The sequence below is a fragment of the Gracilinanus agilis genome, chromosome 6, assembly GCF_016433145.1.
Source record: "Gracilinanus agilis isolate LMUSP501 chromosome 6, AgileGrace, whole genome shotgun sequence".
NCBI classification, from domain to species: domain Eukaryota; kingdom Metazoa; phylum Chordata; class Mammalia; order Didelphimorphia; family Didelphidae; genus Gracilinanus; species Gracilinanus agilis.
Genome location: NC_058135.1, coordinates 37,799,191 through 37,822,401, shown reverse-complemented (window position 1 = coordinate 37,822,401; position 23,211 = coordinate 37,799,191). Strand labels below are relative to the sequence as shown.

The window sequence follows — 23,211 nt, the reverse complement described above, 5'->3', positions numbered from 1 at the left end:
GCAGTTAACACTATTGGGAAGGTAGCCGATGGGTTGTGGAGATGCTCTTTGAAGAGCTGTAGTATCTATCTCTTTGTTCGCCCCAACACCTGCTCCACAAGGTCTGGCCTTCATGGAAGGGCCTTTGCTTCTCCTCTCAGCAAACTGAAGGATGGGCTGTCCCAAACCCTTTCCCCCTCCACTGGGACTAAGTTTGCAAAGTGTACATCACAGAACTGCCTAAAGCCCTTGGGATGCACAGGAATCATACTGGCTCTTCAAAGGAAATCTTCTCAAGCCCCCTCTATGGTGTCAAAACAAGCAGAACTCCTTCTAACCTCCCCCTTCCAATCCACAGTCTGAGGGACACAGTGGCTGGCACATTATAGAATTAATTTTTGTCATCTTTCTTGTCATCATCCTCTGAAGGGTAAGAATGCCACATAAGCCTCTCCTTGTAGAAAGCGATGACCACTTGGAGGCACTTGATGTTAGCTTCTTTGACAGGAACTAGGTCAGCTTCATCAGTTTTTCCATTTCATCAGGAACAGCAATTCCCCACTAGAAACTATAACACCCTTCTGACTCCAAACCTCCGGCAAAACCTCGGGGCAAACCTCGGGGCTTTTCTGACTCCTCTTTCTTCTTTTTTGGTTTGCTCTCCTCTCCCTTATCTTCATTATATGAATCAGCTTTGCTTTTGCCTCCCTCTGTTTTGTTTGTCTTATAGGCTGTTTTCTGTGACTAAAAACTCAGCAGTGAGGTCAAGGCAATCTAGGTTCTCCTCTAGTTCCCAAGTGTAGTCCTCATCAGAGAAGCCTTTCCACTTCAGGAGATACTCCACTTTGCCCTTCACCATTTGAGGTCAAGGACTTTTTCCACCACATATTATTTTTCCTCTTCTTCTAATATTTCCTCTACTTTCTTCTTGTTTCGCTTTTTTCCCCATTGTACCCGCAAACTTTCTGGTATAAAGGTTGACACTCAAAGCAGCGTAGACTCAACCGAGGGGAATCAGTGTCACCCTGCTAGCGCATCGTCGCTGGAGACAGGGGAGGAGGGTGAACTGTCTAAACCTGGATGAGTGGCGGATGCGGCCAGCGCCTGGTGCCCCTCCTCACCTAAGCTAGGCTAAGCGAAGCTCCCTTCGGGCCCAGCCAATGGTCCCAGCCAATGGTCCCAGCTCCGCGGAACCAATGTATCTAATTTCCTTGAAGAGTTCTTTTGTGTTTCCCTTTCCATTTCTCTTCTATTTCTTTGCATCGAACACTAAAGAAAACCTTTTTCCTTGCTATTCTCTGGCATTTTGCAGTTAGTTGGATAATTTTCCCTTTCTCCTTTATCTTTCCCTTTTCTTCATTCCTCAGCTATTTCTATAGCCTCATAAGGAAGCCATTTTGCTTTTTTTTAAATTGTTTTTTTCCTTTGGAATATTTCCTGTTCTTTATAACATTGCAAACCTCTGCCCATAGTTCTTCAGGCATGCTAGCATATCAAACCCCTTAAATTTACAGATCACTTGCATTTTACATTCATAAGTGATTCTATTTAGGCTATACTAATCTGATGATTTCCCTTTTCTTTAAGTCTGAATTTTGCAATGAAACATTTAAGGTCTGAGCCACAGTCCACCTCAGGTCTTGTTATAACTGACTGTACAGAGCTTCTTCACCTTTGGCTGCCAAGTATATAAACAATTTGTTATTCATTATGGATCAGTTTGTGAGGCTCATGTGTAGTCATTTCAGTTTGCTACGATGAACTGTGACATCTTTTTTTGGAGTTATTTCTAGAGGATGTTGTAGATCTTCATAGAACTGATCAACTTTGACCTCTTCAACAGTGTTTAGAGTATAGACTTCTATTGCTGTGATGTTGAATGGTTAGCCTTGGATTTAGACATCTATCCTTCATTATATCATTTTTCAGATCATAGTCTAATACAATTTTTTTTGTGACCCTTGATACTCATTTCATTACTCATTGGGTCTTGTACCTTAAAATCAGGATTCCTTTCTCTACCATGCCACAGAAGCCTTTTTACACTGAAACTTTGCTCTGACCCTGAACTTTTCTCATTCTGAAATATCACTCTGCAAGAACATTGCCTTCTTCCAGTTCACAATTACTTCTACATTTTTTCATTAAAAAAATAATAAAAAGGTCTAGGCCAGCCATTTTTCTCCTTTCTTCTTCTTTGTGTTGCAAACTTGGTTCTCTAAACTTCATTCATCACCATACCCTATGTGAATACCTTCTTCCCTGCTCTGTTGGTTTTTTGTTTTTTTTTGGTGCCACTTTTCTTTAGAGTGTAAACTCCTTTAGGGCAAGGAGTGTCTTTCCTTTTGCTTGTAATTTTATTTCCAGCACTCAGCAGCATACCTATAACATAGAAAGTACTTAGTGAATGATTTGATTTTTCTAACTCAATTTCTTCATACATGTCTCTAAACACTTTCAACTACACAAGAAAGAACAGATAAAGAAAGCATGAAACTAATGTATCTAGAAAAGCAAAGCATAAAAAAGCTCAGTTAAAATGGAAATTTTAGAGATCAAAGAAATCAACAAGCTGAAAGCAAAAAATAACCATTAAATTAATGAAGGAAATAATAATTTTTTTGAAAATTTAAATTCAAAATTTGGAAAGTGTATTTTCTAATTTGATATTGAAATGATGGAGGAAACTAAATTATTAGTACAAAAATATTATGAGAATACATAACAAATGATTAAAAATAAAGGAAATTGCTAGAAACTATTTTGTTTTACTACATTACAATAAAAAATTTATAGGGAAAGGCACTAAAATAGAAGAAATGAAGAAAAATGAAATGGAAATGAAAACATATCTGAAATCCTACCTGACATATATTGGCATAGATAATAAAAAACATAAATAACAAAATCCTATTTTTAGCCTTGTTTAGGGGCTCACTATCAATTTTTTTTGGACATGGCCAATCTAGAAATTTATTTTGATTGACAATATTTTGTTTTGTCACAAGAATTTCTGTATGTTGCAAAATAAAGGTAAGAAATATGAATAAAGTAGAAAAAGTATGCTTTAATCTGTACTTATGTAGACATAGAATTAGAAAAATAAGAGTGAGGTTAAACAAAGTTAAAAGTTGGCTTTAAGAGACTAGCATGGGCACATGCTAGTAACTCTGAAGAAAGGATTCTGGAATGCAGGGAGAGAATAGGGAGATTTTTGAAGGTACATTTTTTTCATTGGTGTTTTGGAATTATATTGGATCATTGTATTGATAGAATAGTCCCAACTTTCTTTTAAAAATAATTTTATTTTTCCAGATTACATAGATAAGTTGTTAATAATCATTTTCTTATCTTTTTGACATTTTGTACATGTGCTATGCAATGCATATTTCCATGTGAAAGAAAACATGTTGCTTATACAAGAGAAAAAAGAGTAGCTAAGTCTTTAATAATTGGTCATTGTTACAACATTGCTGCCATTGTTCACAATGATCTCCTGTTTCTCGCTTTACTTTGCTTTATAAAGTTTTTGCTGTTTTGCTGAATCAACTCTCTCCATCATAATCATATTCCACTACTTGTTTAGCCATTCCCCATTTGATGAGCATCTGCTCAGTTTCCAAGTCTTTGTTACCACAAAAGACTTGTTATGAATATTTTTGTACATATAGGTACTTTCCATTTTTGTTTGATCTTTTTAGAGTATTTTGGACCTAGATACAATATTGCTGAATCCAATGGTATGCATAGTTTTATAGCCCATTGGGCATAGTTCAAAATGGTTCTCCAGAATGGATGAAGTTCATTCGTATACCGATTTTCCCCTCATCCTTTAGCATTTATCACTTCTGAGTTGTTTTAATTTTCATTTCTCTTTACAATAATACTTTATATTTTTAAATTTTAATGCTTTAATTTTTAAAATGACTATGAATGATTTTTATTTCTTCTTCTGAATTCATACTCAAACAGTTCTCTCTCTGAGACAGATGGCATTTTTCATCATAAGTCCATGGGACTGTCTTGGATCATTGTATTGCTGAGAATAACTGTCATGTAGAGTTGTTCATTATACAATATTGTTGTTACTATGTACAATTTTCTTCTGGTTCTGCTAATTTCACTCTGTAGCAGTTCTTGGACATCTTTCTAGGTTTTTCTGAAATCCTTCTGCATATCATTTCTTATAGCTCAAGAGTATTCCATTACAATCATATATCACAACTTGTTCAGCCATTCCCCCAATTGATGCCCAGCCTCTCAGTTTCCAATTCTTTACCACCTTAAAAAAAGGTATTATAAATATTTTTGTACATATAAGTCCTTTTCCTTTTAAAAATGTTTTGGGGATATAGTTCTGGTATTACTAGTCAAAGGGTATGTACTTATAACCCTTTGGGCATAGTTCTAAACTGTCAAATTAGTTTACAATTCTTCCAACAGTGCATTGGTGTTTCAATTTTCTGATATCCACTCCAATGTTTCTCATTTTCCTTTTCCATAATAATAATCAATCTGATAGATCTCAGGTGGTGCCTCATAGTTGTTTTAATTTGCATTTCTCTAACAGTGATTTAGAACATTTTCACATGACTTTAGAGAACTTTGATTACTTCACCTGAAACCTACCTGTTCATAATTCTTGACCATTTATCAACTAGAGAAACACTTGTATTCTTATACACTTGAGTAATTTTTAACATAACATTTATTTAACATAAATCAGGCACTTATTAAAGAAACAAAATTTTTTTCCTCACAGTTATTTTAAAATTGTTTAGAGATAGATTTTGGAGAAATAAGATAGTTTCTGCCTTTCATCTGCCATCTTCCATTATGTTTTTTAGTATTACTCTTTATTTTCACTCAGATTCTGCTCAGACACTCAATTTCTAGACTAACTTCTATAATTGAACTTGAAACTATTTAGTGACAATATCTTCTTTTTTGGGATAAAACAGGCACTCTGCTTCCCTTCCCTCTCATATCCTCTCTATTGGTTATAGAATAATGAGAATATATATACCAACCCTAGTTAAAAGAATTGGTGGGAAAGCTAGAAACTAGTGTTTAAAATGGGAATTTTGAATTATATGTGCATTTAATTTACCCATGTTAATCCTAGACACAGGAATTGATTTATCACTTGTATTCACATTTGTGTTTGAAAATCTCATTAAATCAAAGGGGAGATAAAACTATGTTTTTAAATTTTTTTAATTAATTAAGAATATTTTTCCATGTTTACATGATTCATGTTCTTTGCCTCCCCTCCTCTCTCCCCCCTCCCGTAGCCAACATGCAATTCAACTGGACAAAACTATGTTTTAATTTCTAAAGAGTATATAAAAATTTGGGGTGTATATATGCGTGTGTGTGTATATGTGCTCACATAATCTCCCTTCTGAAGGACCCCTGAAAATCCCAAGTATTCTTGAGGGATTTTTTGAGAACTATATTATCATACTAAAATGTTTCTAAAGTGCTACATTTAGCTAATTTAGATATATCTCCATAGAAACTAATTTGAATGTATCTCCACAGAAAGTAAGTTTTGCACAGCATTGGTAAATACATGCCTTTAATCTTGCTAAGCACACACAAATGAATTAATTTAGCTTGAATAAAACTTAGAAATTGTTTGCCAGTTAAACTTAAATGATTGAGGAAATTGACTTTTTTTTAGTTACAAAATATTATGGGATATATGGGAGAAAGAAGAAATGTTTTAACTTTTCAGTCTATTTTATTAAATGACACAATGCTATTATTTTGTATTCCATTATTTCAGAATACATTGACAGCAAATCAAAAAGCTGTTGATAAGTCCAAGAATAATAATTTTTTAAAAAATTCATAGTCTAGTTCCAAATTATGTCTACTGATCAGTATCGCAAAAAAAAGCAGATAATTTTGATTAAATAGAACTGAAAAGCTTCTGTATAAATAAAATTAATTAGGCTAAGAGAAAAAGGAAAATAATCAATTGAAAAAAATGAAAAAATTGTGATGAGGGTTTGATAAATAAGCTATATAGGGCAATAGAAAAAAATTACTTAAGGCCAAAAGCTTTACTCTAATTGTTAAATTGTCAAAGCATATGAAAAACTCTAATAAAATAATTTCAAAATATTAATAAACATGTTAAAATGTTCCAGAATATTAATAATTTGAGAAATACAAATTTAAACTCTCAGCATGCAGGGTAGAAATAGACAATATTGGATTCAATAGAGACTATAGGAAGACAGACATATTAACATACATTTGGCAAGCCCTGTGAATTTCAATTTCATATTCCTATTGTAGGATTCAGGAAACTATAAGATGTCAGGGGTCAGTAGCAATGAATTCTCCCTAATCCCAGGTCTTTGGAGAGACACACAAGCAGGCTTGACTGAATGGGAGGGGCTGGATCTTGTGAAAGTGCTCCTTCACCTCCCCCCTCCCACTAAGCAGTTGAAGTCAGTTAATAGTTTGGTAATGGTGGACAATCTGGCTTGATAACTTCTGGACCCAGATGGTAAGTGGGGAAAGGCTAAACTCCTTATGATGATGTCTTTCTCTGAATTATTTCTCCACATATAATAGGTGAAGCTTGAAGTTTTAGAAGCAATTCCCTGGCCCAGAGGTTTGGATCAATTTCAGAGCTACAAGTAGGAGGAACTTGGCTTATGGAGGTTGTGAGTATATCCCCAAAATATCTGTTCCTAGTTGATAAGGGTTTAATGATATCTGGGAATGGGAAGGGGGGAATGGTTCAGGATTGATAGGTAAGGGAAAAACTACCTAAACAGCTATGTCAAAAGCAGCCTCTCCCCGCAAAGGGAGAAATGTATCTTGAATGGCTGACCTCTCTATGCCTCTAAATGTTCTTCTTCTAAACCTAGATAGCTAAACTAAGGTAGACTGTGGTATTGTTTGAAGATCTAACAAAAGTAAAGCAGTTTTGGCTGTCAGAGACTGAATGGCTCAGCTCAGAGCCACCCAGATTGTCCCTCTGCTCAGATCCAAGAGCCAAGAGAGACCCAAGACCCTGCAAGCAGGTGTCCTGCCTTTTTATACCTGGACTCCAACTGCATTTAACTGCAGCTATGCTGCAGCTTGAACCCCTTTCAGCAATATGGAACCCACACTATTCTGGAATGAAAAGGAATTATTATAATTTTTAAATGACTAAAACATTTATATTTGTGACCTTGAGATCCCACTGCTAGGCACTTAGTCCTATGAGATAAAAGACCAAAAAAAAATACAAAATAAAAATATGGCAAAATGTTCTTTTTTTTGTAGTTGCTAAAGAACTAGTAGCAAACTGGAAATCAATTGAAAACTGATTAAACAAATTGTGGCCATTAATTTAATAGGAGTAATTTCATGTAATCATGAAGGAACAAAAAATATGAAAAATTCAATTTTGAATATTTATATTAAATGATACATAATTAGATCCAAGAAACTAGAACTAGGACCTAGAACCAACTAGAATCAAGAAGGCAATATTAACAATTAGTATAAGAATTTAAATAGAAAAATAAAATTAAAGTGAACATTATATCATTATAATTACACAGCTTGGTTCTAGAAAAAAAAATTAAGAGAATAAAAGTCATTTCAATAGGCAGATGGTGGACTACAAATATGAAATGTTTCATATAGTTCTATACTATGAGTCTTGGTCAGTGTATAGATTGATTTGATTAAAAATATTTTGTAATAAAATTGATTCCTTTTCAACTAGTGAATGCTCCTCAACCAATTCCTATGGGGGAAGCCAAGGCTAAAAGCCTTATAACAAAGCATAGTCAAACAAGATAAATTCATATGTGTTCAAAATTGCTTGATACTAGGCCCTAAATGTGGCTAAAAATGAGTATTTTATAAGGTATGGGAGCTTTTCGCCACTGTTTTTCTCTTCTACATAGTAGTCCATCATCTCACTGTTAAGAGGTGAATACTGTGTGATTAGTCTTCTGGATTCATAGTTGATTAATGTGATGATCAGAACTCTAAAGTATTTCAAAATGACTCTTTTTTACAATGTCAACTTTATAATAATTTTTCCTTTATTTCTTTTTGGAAATAGTATTTTTCATCTTGGGTACTTTGGAAAAGTAGCCAAGTTCTTCACAGTTGAGTATCATTAAACTATTGCTTTTACTGTGTACAATATTTTTCTGATTCTGCTCATTTCATTCTTCATATCAGTCTTATAAGTCTTTTCAAGTCTTTCTGAAAACTATACTGCTCATTATTGCTTAAAGCAAAATAGTATTGCATCATGATCATACACTACAACTTATTAAGCCATTCTCCAGTTGTTGGTTATCTCCTCAGTTTCCAAGTCTTTTCTCTCTCAAAAAGAGATGATATAAATATTTTTGGGCAAAAAATATTTCCCTTTAAAAAGATTCTCTTTAGGATACAGATTTAACAGTGCTATTGTTGGTTCAAAATGTGTGCACTATTTTTTTTTTTTAGATTTGCTTTTTGGGCGTAGTTCCACATTGTTCTTGACAATTTTTGGAGACATTCATAACTCTACAAAATGTATCAGTATCCCTATTTTTCAATATTCCATCCAGTATTTATCATTTTTCCTCTCTATCATGTTATGCAATAGATAATTGGTACGCAATGGTAATTTAAAGTTGTTTTGATTTTATTTTACTAATCATTTGTGATTTAGAATATTTATATGTGATTACTGATAGTTTTAATTTCTTTTTTAAATAGTTAATAACTTTAATAACTAATGAGGAACTTCATTTCTGCCTCAATTGTCCAAAAAAATCTCTTTGAAGAATTATATTACATATTTGTAGTGGTTCCATTATGATTTCTAATTTCTTTTTTCTTTTAATTTATTTTTCTTTAATGCTATTTTATTCTCCCCAATTAAATGTAAAACAACTTTTTTTTAAATTTAGATTTTTAATTTTAATAATAAATTTCCATATAAGTTTTCTGAAGTTATATGATCCATATTGTCTCCCCAGCTTCTTCCCTCCCTGCTCCCGGGGTTGACAAGCAATTCAATTTGCATTATCACACAAAACATATTTCCATATTATTCATTGTTATAAGTGAATAACCTTATAAAACCAACACCCCAAATATATCCAAATAAAAAAGTGCTAAATCATATATTTACAACTCCATTTCTATTCCTCCAACTGTTCTTTCTCTGGAGGTAGATAGAATTCTTTTTCATAAGTCCCTTAGAATATAAAGTTCTCCTGGTTCTGCTTATTTCACTCTGGATCAGTTCACATAGGTCCTTCCAGTTCTTTTTGAATGCATCCAGTTCATTATTCCTCTTCTTCCAAAAACCATCTATTCCTGTCTTTTACCATTTATCAACTGAAGAATGCCTCTTTGGCTCACTTCCCTATATATTTGAAAAATTAAGCTTTTATAAGAAAAAAAACACCATTAAAAATTTCCCCCAAGTTTATTGCTTTCCTTATAATTTAGATTACATTATTTTTCATTTTATGTAATCAAGATTATCTGTTTTGCTCCCTTTGATTTTTTCTCATTTAGTCATAAACTTCACTCATGCACAATAGTATTTCATAAATTTATATAAAATAATTTATTTATTTAATCATTATGCCAATTATTGGGAAACTTTTACATTTCAAATTCTATATGACTATAAAAAGAACCACTATAAGCATTTTTTGGTATATATAGAAACCTTTAATATTTCCTTTTCTGAATTGAGTATAGATTTAGTAGTGACAGTGCTGGGTCAACTGATATGAACAATTTAGTTATTTTTTCAGATTGCCCAGATCATTTTACAGTTTTACCAACACTGAAACAATAGGACTCTTTTTTCCTGTAATCCATCCAACATGAATGGTTTTACTTTTTTGTCAACTTTGTCAATCTGAGGATGGATGTGAGATAGAACCTCAGTGTTCCTTTAATTTGCATTTTACTCTTAATGATTTGCAGCATTTAAAAAAGTTCCTTTGTATAGCTTGGGTTTCTTCCATTGAGAATTGCTTGTTCAAATATTTTGACCATTTTTCAACTGATGAATTATTCCTATTCCTATAAATTTCAACGAGTTCCTTATATAGCTCAGAAATTGCACCTTTTTCCAAGAAAACTAATGCAAAAATTATTCCCAGTTTATTATTTAGCTGCATTGGATTTGTTTGTGCAAAAATGTTTCAATATGTTCCATTATTTATTTGGTAATGTTGCTGTTCATAGACCCACAAGTAACTTTTTCCTCATTCCCCTAATTTGTTTATTATATGACCTAACGGTCATATATTGAGGTCATGCATACATTTGAAGTTTTTCTTTCTTTATAATATGAGACTGGACTAAATTTAAATTTTGTCATATTGATGTTTAGTTTTCCAGACCTTTTAAAATAAATAATGAGTCCTTATCCCAGTAGCTTGAGTATTTTGGTTTTAATTAATATCAAGCTACTAAGTTTATTTCAGCATGCTGTATATATATGTTCCACTCCAACTTCTCTATTTTTCATCTGATATCAACTTGCATTTTTGAGAACTGCTTATAAAGCAGTTATTCTTATTCTATAAGAATAGCAGGAGAACTGATAATGCTAGGTTCTGTTTCTTTTTACTTTTTCCATTATTTCATTTGGGATTCTTTACCTTTTGTTACTCCATTTAAATTTCATCATTTTTTTCTAATTATATAATGTAGACATTTGATTTTTTGGCATTCCACCAATTAAGTAAATTACCTTAGATAGTATTGAAATTTTATTATATTGCTTCAACCTACTCATGAGTAATTACTATTTCTTCAGAGATTTGTGTCTATATTTTCATTGTCAGTGTTTTGTGGTTCTATTCATATTGCTCCACTATACATCTTGGTAGCAGATTTCTACATATTTATTTATTTTATGTGTTTTAAATGTAGAAAAAAAGTCTCTTGCTGCTGAAAGGAGAATATATTAGATATTTAATTAGATATATAGTATTTAAATGGTTCAGGCCATGAGGGCTTAAAGTAGGGTGAAGGATCAATGAATGAAGAGAAGGAGATTTCAATATTTTGAAGGTTAAAAAATGATTACACAATGCATTATGTGTGATGAATGAGAGTGAGGAGTTAAATGAGAGTAAAGCTGTGAGCCTGGGTGAATTAAAGGATGGTCATTCTCACTTCAGCAACAAAGAAGTTCAAATTAAAGGGAAGTTTTTTTTAAATATAATTACTTATTTCTGGTTTGGGCATGGTAAATTTATACTGCATATTGTATTTCATATTTAAGATTTCAAAATGTCACTGGTGGTTTGGAACTGGAGTTCAGAGGAAAGAATATAAAGATCTGGAAACTGTTTTCCCATTATTGACAATTGAACTCACAGGAGCTGATATTATCAGATGAGAAAGTAAAGAGGGAGAAGAGAAAAAAATATCATAGAACCTTGGGGAGGAGCCATAATCAATAGATTTGAGATTTCTGAAGATCTAGCAAAGAGCATTGAAAAGGAGCTTTTGTTCAGATGAGAAGAAAACTAGGAGAAAATAGATTCATGAAAATCTGGAGAAGGGGATATCTAGGAGGATTAATGAGCAGTATCAAAAGATGCATATAGGCACATGAGAAAGATCATGAAAAAGGTATCAGTTTTGTCAATTAAGAGATCATTGGTAACTTGGGAGATGACAGTTCCCATTGAATAATAAGCTGTGACTTATTACAGAAAATTTAGAAGAGATTGAAAAGAGTGGCACCTAGTATAGAAAGTAAACTTTCTTAGGTTTCTCAGTACTGAGAATTATTGGATCAAATGCAATGTTTTAAATATATGCATATATCTTTATATACACATAAATATATTTAAAAATGGGAGGGAGGCATGGGTTACAGAGAGGGAAAGAATAGTTAAGGAGAAATTATATATAAAGAGAAAAGAGAGAAAGTATAGTTGATAGTGAAGGTAATTATTGTAGAAAATGGGAGAAAATGTGTCTTGGAGATCTAGGTCATGGATACTGAATATGTTAAGAAACTGAGAAGTTAAGGTATTTGAGAGAGCATCAACATGTATGCTTTAATCTCTTAGTAGGAGGACAGGAGTATGGGTAGATAGAAATATTTTTAGCCACTAAACTCATTGAAAAATGAAAGAGAATGTCTTTGGGGTCATTAGATAATGACTTGCGCTACCAAAGTAGAGGGAGAACTCACAAAGTATATCCCTAATCAAGCTTTATAATTTACAACCTGTGAAAAGCATAGCAGTTGTGCTGAGCATTTCTGGGAAGTTACCATCATCCCAGCACCAATTATTAAAAACCACTTGCACACATTAAAGCTATAAAGATTAAAAATATAGCACACTTGTCATTAAATATGGATGAATTCATGCAATATGTATTATATATGGAAACAATGTCCTGCCACATGAGCTTTATCACAAACCCAACCGAAGCTCCTCAAACCCAGAGTCCCAAATCAAAACACATTTTGGCAAAGCCAACGAATAACTTTGTCATGCAAAATAAACACAGATGTTCAGAACACAGCCTGTAGCTTTTAGGCAACTGGCTAAGATGAGACAGTGCATTAGGAAAATGTGCTGCTCTGTAAAAGCCGATTGCCTCCTCACAGACTGTACATTAGCTTCTCCTGAGGCTTCAGGAGTCATTTAAAGGACAGATTCTGCTGGCATTTTAAAAATTAGATTTCTTTAATATCTAGTGTTGAAATCCATTCAAATTTCATTCTCTTTTGGAGTGTTGAGCATGTACAAGTTACAAGAATGCTTTCTTATATGGTTGGCTTTAAATGCTTCATATTTTAAAGAGAAGTAACAATTATGACACATCTTCAGTGTTACTTTGTTTTTCTCATTTAATTTATTATTTTCCTTTTCTTAATCAGATCCCTTGACAAATTTCTCCTAAGGAGCCTGAGGTAGTATTGGCAAATGCCAGGTGGAACTGGGGCAAATAAACAAGCCCTTCTGAAACCTTCAGGACCCTGGAAAGCATCTTGCCTCAGCAATGAAGGCACTAGTAGTGCTTTGAAGTAATGCAGAATGTATCCTATAAAGTATTTACTCTTCCATACTTCTGTTTGTGTGTTTATAGCAAAATCTCTGATACTGTCCTCAATCTTTTAAAAAGTGGATTTGCTTTTTGGGGCCTGGAGTGGCTCTTATGCGTTTAAGTATTTGTAATGACAAAGAGATGGAGTTTGAATATTTGAAAATTCCCTTTCTTCTGGAAGCATGTCTTAGTGATCATTCACAACGTATGAACTCCCAGAAATATTGTGATTTCTACAGAATCACTCATTCTTATTTTTTGTTGGAGCACAAACTAATATTATTAATGGCCAAGCAAAGCCACAGTTGTGAGCAAAGCTGGAAAATAACGTCAGAAATTTACTCCTTTTCTGGAAGGGAAAATTCATCTTTGGCCCTTCCTTCGTTCCTTCGTTCCTTCGTTCCTTCGTTCCTTCTTTCCTTCGTTCGTTCGTTCGTTCGTTCCTTCCTTCCTTCCTTCCTTCCTTCCTTCCTTCCTTCCTTCCTTCCTTTCTTCTTTTCAGAATGAGAGAAATCAGGAGTATATGTAATCTACTGCCTTTGGAAATTCTGAATTTCTGGACATTATTAAATTTACTTTAATTTTTGTGCACTGGACTTATTCTTTATGTGGATAGGGAGACATTTTTTTCTTCCTTGTGTCTTGGAGTACAAAAGGCCCAGCCCAGGAGGACTTGAAATCAGAAGCTTCACCTTTTCTCTTTTGATGAACTCAAATAGAAGAGTTTCTTGGCTATTTCTTGTGGATTCTACAACAGAAGCTAAGGAATATTTCATCTGAAAGTTTGTTCTTTTAATTCTTAAATTGGAAAGTGGTTTTTAATTGGATTTTAGCGTCCTCAAGAGTTCAGTGTATTTTGAACTTGGCAAATGTTGTACTGAGCTTAATTTAATCTGTGCTGACAAGAGTGCCAGCATTATCTACAATGATATCACAATACTTTGAATATAGGAGGTGCTTAATTTAAAAACTATCAATTTCTTTGCTGAAACTACTGAAGAAAAGAGTTATCTTAGTGAACAAGTAATGCACCACAAATAAAATCCAGTCAAAATCCCCTAAATAAAATCAAGATATTAAATCAAATTATCCAAGTAATCCTGAAATTCTAAGAAACTACATAAAGTTTCAGAAGACCAATCAAAGGATTAGATAAAAACAGACAGAATTCTTTTGGTAGAAATCAGTAAGTCTATAAAGAGAAGAGATTTATGACAAGAGAGAGATATTCTTCAAAACAGGAGGCACATTATAAAAAAAGATAAGAGATGAGAACACACAAAAAAAGGATAAAAGGAAAATTAATGGAAGCAAATCAATAGACAAGATTGGGGAGAAAATGCAGGGAAGTTCTACCAAAATAAAATGTTGATTTGAAGACAAGTTGCAAATGTTTTCCTTCAGAAAAATATAGTAAAAAATTTCAATGTTATATTTCTGAGAAAAATAGCATATAAATTACCCCAAAATATTAGAGATAGATGGCAAAATCTATAGCCAAGAAAATTGGTACCTACAAAAAGAAAATTCAAGCTTACCTCACCGAGAATTACCATGCCTCATTTTATAATTACAACATCAAAAAATTTGTTTTAGGCTATCAAAGGGGAAAAAATAAAATAAAAATATTTAAGGATAATTAGAATAACAGATTTTTAGAAAGCAAGGAAAAATGGGAACATTTAAAAAAAAACTCAAATACTGACACATATATAATAATGAAAGTAATAATAATGTATGTTCTCCCAAGTTTTGTAGTTTGGGAGATAGGAGTGGCTCCAGGCTCTGAATCTGGAGACTAAATTGGAGGTTTTGGAGCTGAGGGTTAAGGAGAGGAAACAGTGAGTAATATATAGGGAAACAAATAGCGTTACTACAGAAGCTTAGAGTAAGGTTGGGAAATGCAAGATACAGCAGCAAAGAAAAACAAAAACAAAGAAAAAACATACATCTCAAGCTTTTGCAACAGGAATTAACTCTTCTACAAAAGAAAAAGTAGGCTCCATCTTTTCCCCTAAAGAATGAAAATTTATCAAATCAACTCTGTTTTGTCTTTGATGCATAGGCTGAGGGAATACTGTCAGGAGAATCTGCCATTCATTTAGATTTTGTCTTTTTGCATATAAGGGAACCATATAACTACACTTATTTAGTAAACCAAAAAGAAGGCCTTGATTTATAGAAAATCACTCTTAAAAATGATATTTTTCAGAAAGATAGCAGTTTTAAATTGATCAAATTTTCTCCTTCTCAACTGGGCTACTCAGAGAGAAAGATGGAAAGAAACAAAGCTAGGAAGATATAAGGGAATCTCTCATTCTACTTCCCTAGCTTCGACTGATTTCTTTGGAAACTTAAAAAAGAATAAATTAATAATTCAAAAGAGTCAGGTATGATCTTTTTGCATTTGTATTTCCATATTGTAATGGGAAGATATTCTGACCTCTTTTTGTGGAGAAGAAGGTTGTTGTTCAGTTGTTTCAGGTGTGTCTGACTCTTCATGACTTCATTTGGAGTTTTCTTGGCAAAGATAACTAGAATGATTTGCTCTTTCTCTCTCCAGCTCATTTTATAGATAAAGGAACTAAGATAAAAAGAGTTGTGTCTTGCCTAAGGTCACACAGCTAGTAAGTGATGATTCTTTCTGACTCCAAGCCCAGCAGCTGAACATCTTTTTCATCAGATGTGCCCTCTATGCCAGGAATAGGGTTTGTGTTTTACAAATTTTGTTAGATTCTATAATGATTGTATTTATTTTATATGAAATAGAAAAGAATTCCTTTCCTCTAGGATGAAAAAAAATTATTGCCTACACTCTTTCATAGTGTTACATATAATTAGGTTGTTGGTCAGCATCTTCTGAAACAAGTCCTCTACATGACTATATCTTAATTCCAACATAGATTTATAATTTATTCCAAACACTTCATCTATTTCTTCTTTCTTCCTAGATGATGGAACATTATAATTTTTGCTTAACTCTCCACTGAACCTCTCCCAAAAGCTCTCTACTAACATTTCTCTTCTTCATCTTCATTTCTTCCTATAATATACCTTAATACTCAATTCTATTACATTCTTTTTGTTTGGTATGTTCCTTTTTACATAAATCATACCATTTGATAAACATAGACCGGTTATATTTACAATACCAAATATCCTCCTTGTATTTGTGTTCCAAGCTCATCCTATTTGACTCACCCCATATTTTGTAAAAGGACTTATGAAGATATGGACTTTATTGCTGGTTCTTTTTTGCAGAAAATTAGGAGTAGTGTATGTTACTTCCTAGACTTTATCTACTACTCTCTGTGATACCTGACTTGGCAGATCTTGGTGATCTGCCTTCACATTTTTTTTCAATTAAATCCTTCTTGATTTAATTAAGATAATTCCAGACACAGATTTACTCATTGACTACCAGTGCTGAATTATTAAGTCTTTGGATCTAAATTTATTTTCCTAAATACAGAGATGATGTCCTTTAATAAGTGCAAAAGTACACTTATTACATGAGATACCAAATAATGCTCCATTGACTTAAGAATAAGAGATCATTCTTGTGGACATCATATGTGATTTCTGGTTTGGTTTTGATATTATTGGTATTGGTAGGGGCTTGGGTTTCCATGTTCAGAAATATAAAAATGCAGACAGTTATTTTGCAGATTATACTTTCTGGGGATAAATAGATGTATAATTCTAGTCCAGTATCCCTTCTCTGAGGAGATCCTAATAGACCACTGTTGGCCCAAATCTTCTGATCCTTTCCGGTCTAAAATCAAGGTGTCCCTTTGAGAGGAAACTGAGAGTAAACAAGTGCGTTATGTTGATGACCTTTTGCTAATGTCAAAGAAGACGTTAAGAAGACTCTTAAGATGCCTAATCATCCATACTTATGAACCACATATAGACAAACCTAGGTGGACACAAATCACTTACATGGGTGATAGACATTTTATATGTGTATGTGTAGGTGTGAAGGGTCTATGACTAGCATCAAAGCAAATATCTTTGGCAAAATAGCTCTCAATCTAAGTCTATAACTTCACAGATAAGTCCTAGCAAGTTGCCTGATACACATAGAGGTATATATTTTGTTAAAAGTCACTTAGCCAGTAAATATACAAAAATTTAAACCAAATCTTCATGATTTCAAAGCCAATACTAAATACATAATGCCCTACTACCTCAATTTCTCTACTATATAAGCATGTATATAAATATGGATATTTAATTAGATATTAGATTGTTATTTAGATATTTAGATGTTATGTACCCATAAATTTATATATGCAATTGAATTATACTGGTAGAGATAGGTGGAACATTAAAGGACATAGAGTCCAACACCCTCATTTTAAAGTTGAAGAAACTAAGGAAAGGAAGGCAAAAGTAACATGCCCAGAATCACATAAGTAATAAATATCTGAAGTGGGATTTGAACCCAAATCTTCCTGATTCCAGCTTTAGTATCCTACCCACTATTACATGTTATATAGTGCATAAAATCAGTGAGACTCTGAAATCAGGAAAACCTAAGCACAATCCCATATCTTACACATGCCAACTAGGCAAATCATTTATTTTCTCATTGCCCTAGGCAATTCTCTAAAATTATGTGTTACCAAAAAGCTGCCAATTTACCTCAGGGGAGAGAGTTTTCAAACCACTGGGAGTTCTCCACACTGAGGAAATCATAGATTAAGCCTTAATATATGGCAAAGATATAGTTATACTTCTACATATAAATACATATACATGTGTACGTGTATATGAAATCAATGAATGTATATCTTTCTTATACAAAATGTATAATGAAACTATACACACACACACACATATATATATAAATATATATATATTTATATATATACACAAATATATGGGATTTCATTGGCATGGAGAACTCCAGATGAAAAAACTGTCTCTACCAATGAGGGTTAGCAACTTCTCCATAGCTTCTAGTCATGGAGAATTTCTTGGATAAGAAGAAATGATGTGCCTAGAATTAAACAAAGAGTAGATGCCAGAGATGAGTTTTGAATGTAGGTCTTCTTGACAAAGACTTTTTCTATTCATTATGTTGTGCTGTCTCTTGCACATAATTATATGTGTGTAGGATTATATATATAGTATAACATTATATATAATAATACCCTATTTAAATTATTTTATTAAATTATTTTATTAAAATTCAATTATTTTATTAAAAATAAACAATTTTATTATTTATATTATATTATATATAGTATGTATTATATATTATGTATTATATTAAATATAAGATTAGTGTATATATATATATATATATATATATATATATATATATATATAAACATTTCCTTACCTCATGGATTAGGCACATGTTCCTCTGTCCTCAATGAGTTCACGTTCTAAAGGGGTAGACACATTGCAAATAAATAAGTTCATACAAGATATATAGATTGTAAATTAGAAGATAATTTATTATAATATTATAATACATTAGAAGATAATCTCAGAGAGAAGGCATTAGGGGATATAAGGGAGTAAGGAGGTCAAAATATGAAGATATGATATTCTGAATAATGTTTTTGTTGGTGGATGGTAATATATATTTTTTGTTAAAAGTCACTTAGCTAGTAAATATACAAAAATTTAAACCAAATCTTCATGATTTCAAGGCCAATACTAAATACATAATGCCCTACTACCTCAATTTCTCTACTATATACTATAATCAGTGGAATAGGAAAAGAACCTTTATGCTCTAAAATGTTTATAGCAACTTTCTTTGAGATGGTAAAGAACTGGAACTAAGAGGATACCTATCAATTGGGAAATGGATAAACAAGCTGTGGCATATCATTGTGCAGCATAAGACATGATGAAAAGGTTAATTTTAGAAAAAAAAGATGGAAAGACCTACATGAAATTATGAAGAATGGAATGTGGTGCAGAAGCCTTACTGCAAAGCCTTACTGAAGAATTTCTGGCAGTTGAAAAGGGTTTAGAACCCTGAGGAGAAGCAGTTGATCCTGGAGACCCAATGAGAGTAGGAGGGTCAACTGAGCTCTGTCTTTGGACTGAAAAACCTGGTCTTCATTCTGCAGTTTTCTCTTAAGATTTGTTAGCTTAGCTATTTCCTTTGGATTTCCCTGACCTTCCCTATCCAAATCATCATTTTCCCTTCCTGAATTTCTGTGGGCTTCTGGAAGGAGGGTGGATCTGGGTGGTAGCTTTCAAACTTTGTAGATTTAGTTTCCTGTAGCCAAGTAGGGCTTACCTTTGATACAAATTATCTCCTGAATCATTATATGCAACTTTCCTACCCTTTAGGAAACAAAACCTCCCAGGACTGAGTTAGGCAGGTCCTTCTCAGTCTCACATTCCTGTGTCCCTCCCCCACCTGAAGCTTTCCCTAGAGTGGCTGTTAGAGTTATTTTGTATCCCTCTGTCCTTGACAATCAGCCCTGAAACTCAATAAACCCTGTTTGTCACTTAATCAAACCTTTGGCTAATTCAGTAGTTAATTGATAAGACAGGGAGAAGGGGAGAAAGGAATAGTTTCTCTCTGGGTCCTGAGGGAAGTTGGAGGCATCCATTTTGGAGGAAGTGGTAATCTCAAATCTTCCTCTGGACTCTTCCTTTGTGAACCTGAGAAACTGACTAGAAAGCCCTCTAGTCAGTTTCAAGCCATTCTTGGCTGGCCCTAACCTTTGTCTGTAGAAGGGCCCTTCCTACCTGGAGGGCTCAGTCTGTTTCCCTTCAGTGTCTCTGTCTCAAACCTGTGTACCCAGTCTGTGTCTCTCCTGCTGCAGCTGCCTGCCCAATTACCTCATGCTCTTCCTTGCAACTCTTTATACCTCAGGTTTATATTCCCTAATCTCAGTCATTCCTTATACCTCCTACCACCTCAATTTAATATTTCCATCAGTGTATCCTTCTTTCCCACCTACTGACTTGGGGACCCACAAAACCCCATCCACTTGCCTTAGTCCCTACCTTATCTCCTTACTGTGCCTTTAGTCCCTTATTACCTTGTTTATTACCTCTGCCTTTATCCCCTATTATAGGAACCAAGAGAAAATTATATACATCAACAGAAATATTATTTGAAGAATGACTTCTGCATATCTCCTTTCAGAGAAAGAATTGATAAATTGAAACAGACATATTTTTGTTAAGTAATATTTTTTTATATTGCGGGGGAATTTGAGGGTGGGACATAACTGGGATTTTTAATGTAATACCAAGTAAGTAAAAAAAATACAACTTTGGGAGTATTAAATCTATATTTTATATATACATATGTGCATCTACATATGTACATGTGCACATAAATGCATAAATATATACACATACACATTTATATTTGTATATATTTATCTTTTCTATTAATATGCATATTAATTTGTTGTATAGGTTACTTTTTGTACTTATATACTGAGTATATTACATAGTGCTTTTTTTTTTTCTTTTAAACCCTTACCTTCCATCTTGGAGTCAATACTGTGTATTGGCTCCAAGGCAGAAGAGTGGTAAGGGTGGACAATGGGGGTCAAGTGACTTGCCCAGGGTCACACAGCTGGGAAGTGTCTGAGGCCGGATTTGAACCTAGGACCTCCCTTCTCTAGGTCTGGCTCTCAATCCACTGAGCTACCCAGCTGCCCCCCACATGGTGCTTTTTATATTTACTTTTTCACCTTTGTTACTTTGCTTCTTAATTTGTGTTTGAACATAAAAGATATTTAGACCAACTTTACAAAAAAGTTTTCCAAAGTCACTAGAATTTAGAAGAATTGCTGTTGATCTATATCATTAATACTCTCCTTTTAGCAATTCTTCATTTTTCTCCTCATGTCCATTGAGATTTAACAGTGCATATCTCCTCTTGTGTAGAAGGCATTTAAGGTCACCCCTACCAGAGATCCAGAAAAATTAAAAAATAATTGTGAGGAAAGACTCTGCCAAAATTCCATTGTTGTCCTTCTACTAGAAGAGGACCAAAATGATAACACTTTAATACATGTATAACCCAATGGAATTGCTTGTCAGCTCCAGGAGGTGGGAGGGAAGATGGGAAGGAGAGACCATGAATAATGTAACCATGAAAAAATATTTTAAAAAATAAGATTAGATTTAAAAAAATAATATTACTTGTGATGTCTTGCAATTTACACATAAATTGGACTTAAGTGAGGCAGAGTTGCATAAAGTCATTAGCCTCATTCTCTTCCAGTCATTGAAGTCCAATTGTAAGACAGTTGTCTCAAGACAATTAGTGAGAGTGAGGGATGCAGTAGATGAACTAGGCTTCTTCAATATCTAAATAATCTCCAAGTGCTTCATAGCACTTGCTTCTGTTGCCTTCATGGCAATTGGACCAAATTGTTTATATCTGCTCTCTTCAGCTAGGGTAGATACTCTCTAACTAAAATGGATTTGAGGCACTTAATTACCTTTAACCTGGTTTATCTCATCCTGCCAAGATAGCTACACTGCCATACCCCAGATGTACAAGTCATACAAGGTATCCAGGGATGATTAATAACTCTCTTGGGATATATGAGTATTCAAGGAATACTGGCAGCTGTGGTGTGAGGACTTGTTGAGCCTTTTTCAAGGTTCCTTTCCTTTGTTCATATCCATCTGCCATCATGTTCTCACTTGTGTCTTGATATATTAGTTTTGAAATTTAAGTGTGGCAATAAGTCTTAAAATAGATTGGAATACTGAAGTTTCACTACAAGGCAATAGAGTTCACAAAAAGGCTGCAAAACAAAGCAGCTTCACTGAGGAGAGATAATCACAACGAGAAGGGAAAGTTAGGGCTCTGTTAGGGTCCTGGATAGAGTTAGGTACTCTGCCAGGGCAAGTAGTAAGGCCCAGTATTATTTTTTCTTTTAGGATTCTTCCGGTTAGTGATAGAAACAAAAGGAAAGGACCCCTGGGGAATTGGCAATATTCAAATTCTCTTCTAGAGAAAAAATACACTTCCCATTGGTCTTACTTTTACAAAGTGACTCATTCTCTTTCAGTGTTTTCGACCTTCCCTTGAATGTCTTTATTTAGTGGGGTGAGAGAGGAGGCTATTAAGGTCATTACTGAAATGATTCATATTCTTGATAGGCAGTATTTCTTAATTTTAAGTTAATTCATTAATCAGGCACTCAAAATAATCAAAACTAGCCAGTTCACTCCCTCCATAATCTGAAGGGATGCCAAGAAGTATGATCAGGACAAAAGAGTAGAGTCAAAGAGAACATGACAAATGAGAATAGAACTCCTCTCTCAATAGAGACAGGAGGTCCCAGGTTCAAATCTGACCTCAGACACTTCCCAGCTGTGTGTCCCTGGGCAAGTCACTTGACCCTCATTGCCTACCCTTACCACTCTTCTGCCTTCGAACCAGAAATTAAAAAAAAAAAACAAACCATATATACTCCTCATGACCTACCTCATCACTCAGTTTCTCCCCTGGACATTACAAGAATCTCTGACTGATAAATATTCACTGAGGAAGTAGTCTTAGACCTCATTATTTCATCACAGGAAGAGGTGGATCTTAAGGACACCAACATCTCCTTTCCTCCCCTGCCCCCATGTAGCTGGGTCACTGTAGTCCAACATGGGAGCTAGAGCTTGCTGGCATGTCTTACCTAAGAGAGTCTATGTTTACAGATAAATAATGTCTCTACCCACCTCCAACAAAAGCCAGCACAGTGAGATGCCTCGAGGTCTGACAGTAAATTATTTTAGGTTGGAAGGTGGCTGAAAAGTTTCATATAAAAATATTACATTTTAATATTACTTTTCCACATTACACAAGGTTAAGGGAAGGATGTATAACTACCAATATTATTTTTAAACCATCTCTACTACCCCTCACTACTGACTCATCGTCCTATTTTGTTTACATGTTTAAATACTACTCTACAGTGGGAAGTGGTGTAGCAAAGAATAGGTTATTATTTTATTATTTTATTTTATATTTCTAACTAAAAGCCCTGAACCAGACAATGTTATTTATTTGTAAACATCTCAGATTAAATCTCTTTCTTTTCTTTCCAGATGTTTCCCCCTCACTTGTTCCCTTTCAATAATAATCCCTATAAGTATACTCTGACTAGAAAAATCCAATGGTTAGTGCTATATAGAGGACAAAATGAGGTAAAAAAAAAC

At 33.7% G+C, this 23,211-nt stretch overlaps 1 pseudogene; it reads right to left on the bottom strand.

Moving 5' to 3' along the window:
* Positions 1-370: 370 nt before the first annotated feature.
* On the bottom strand, positions 371-21,688 carry LOC123252212 (annotated as a pseudogene).
* Positions 21,689-23,211: the final 1,523 nt, after the last annotated feature.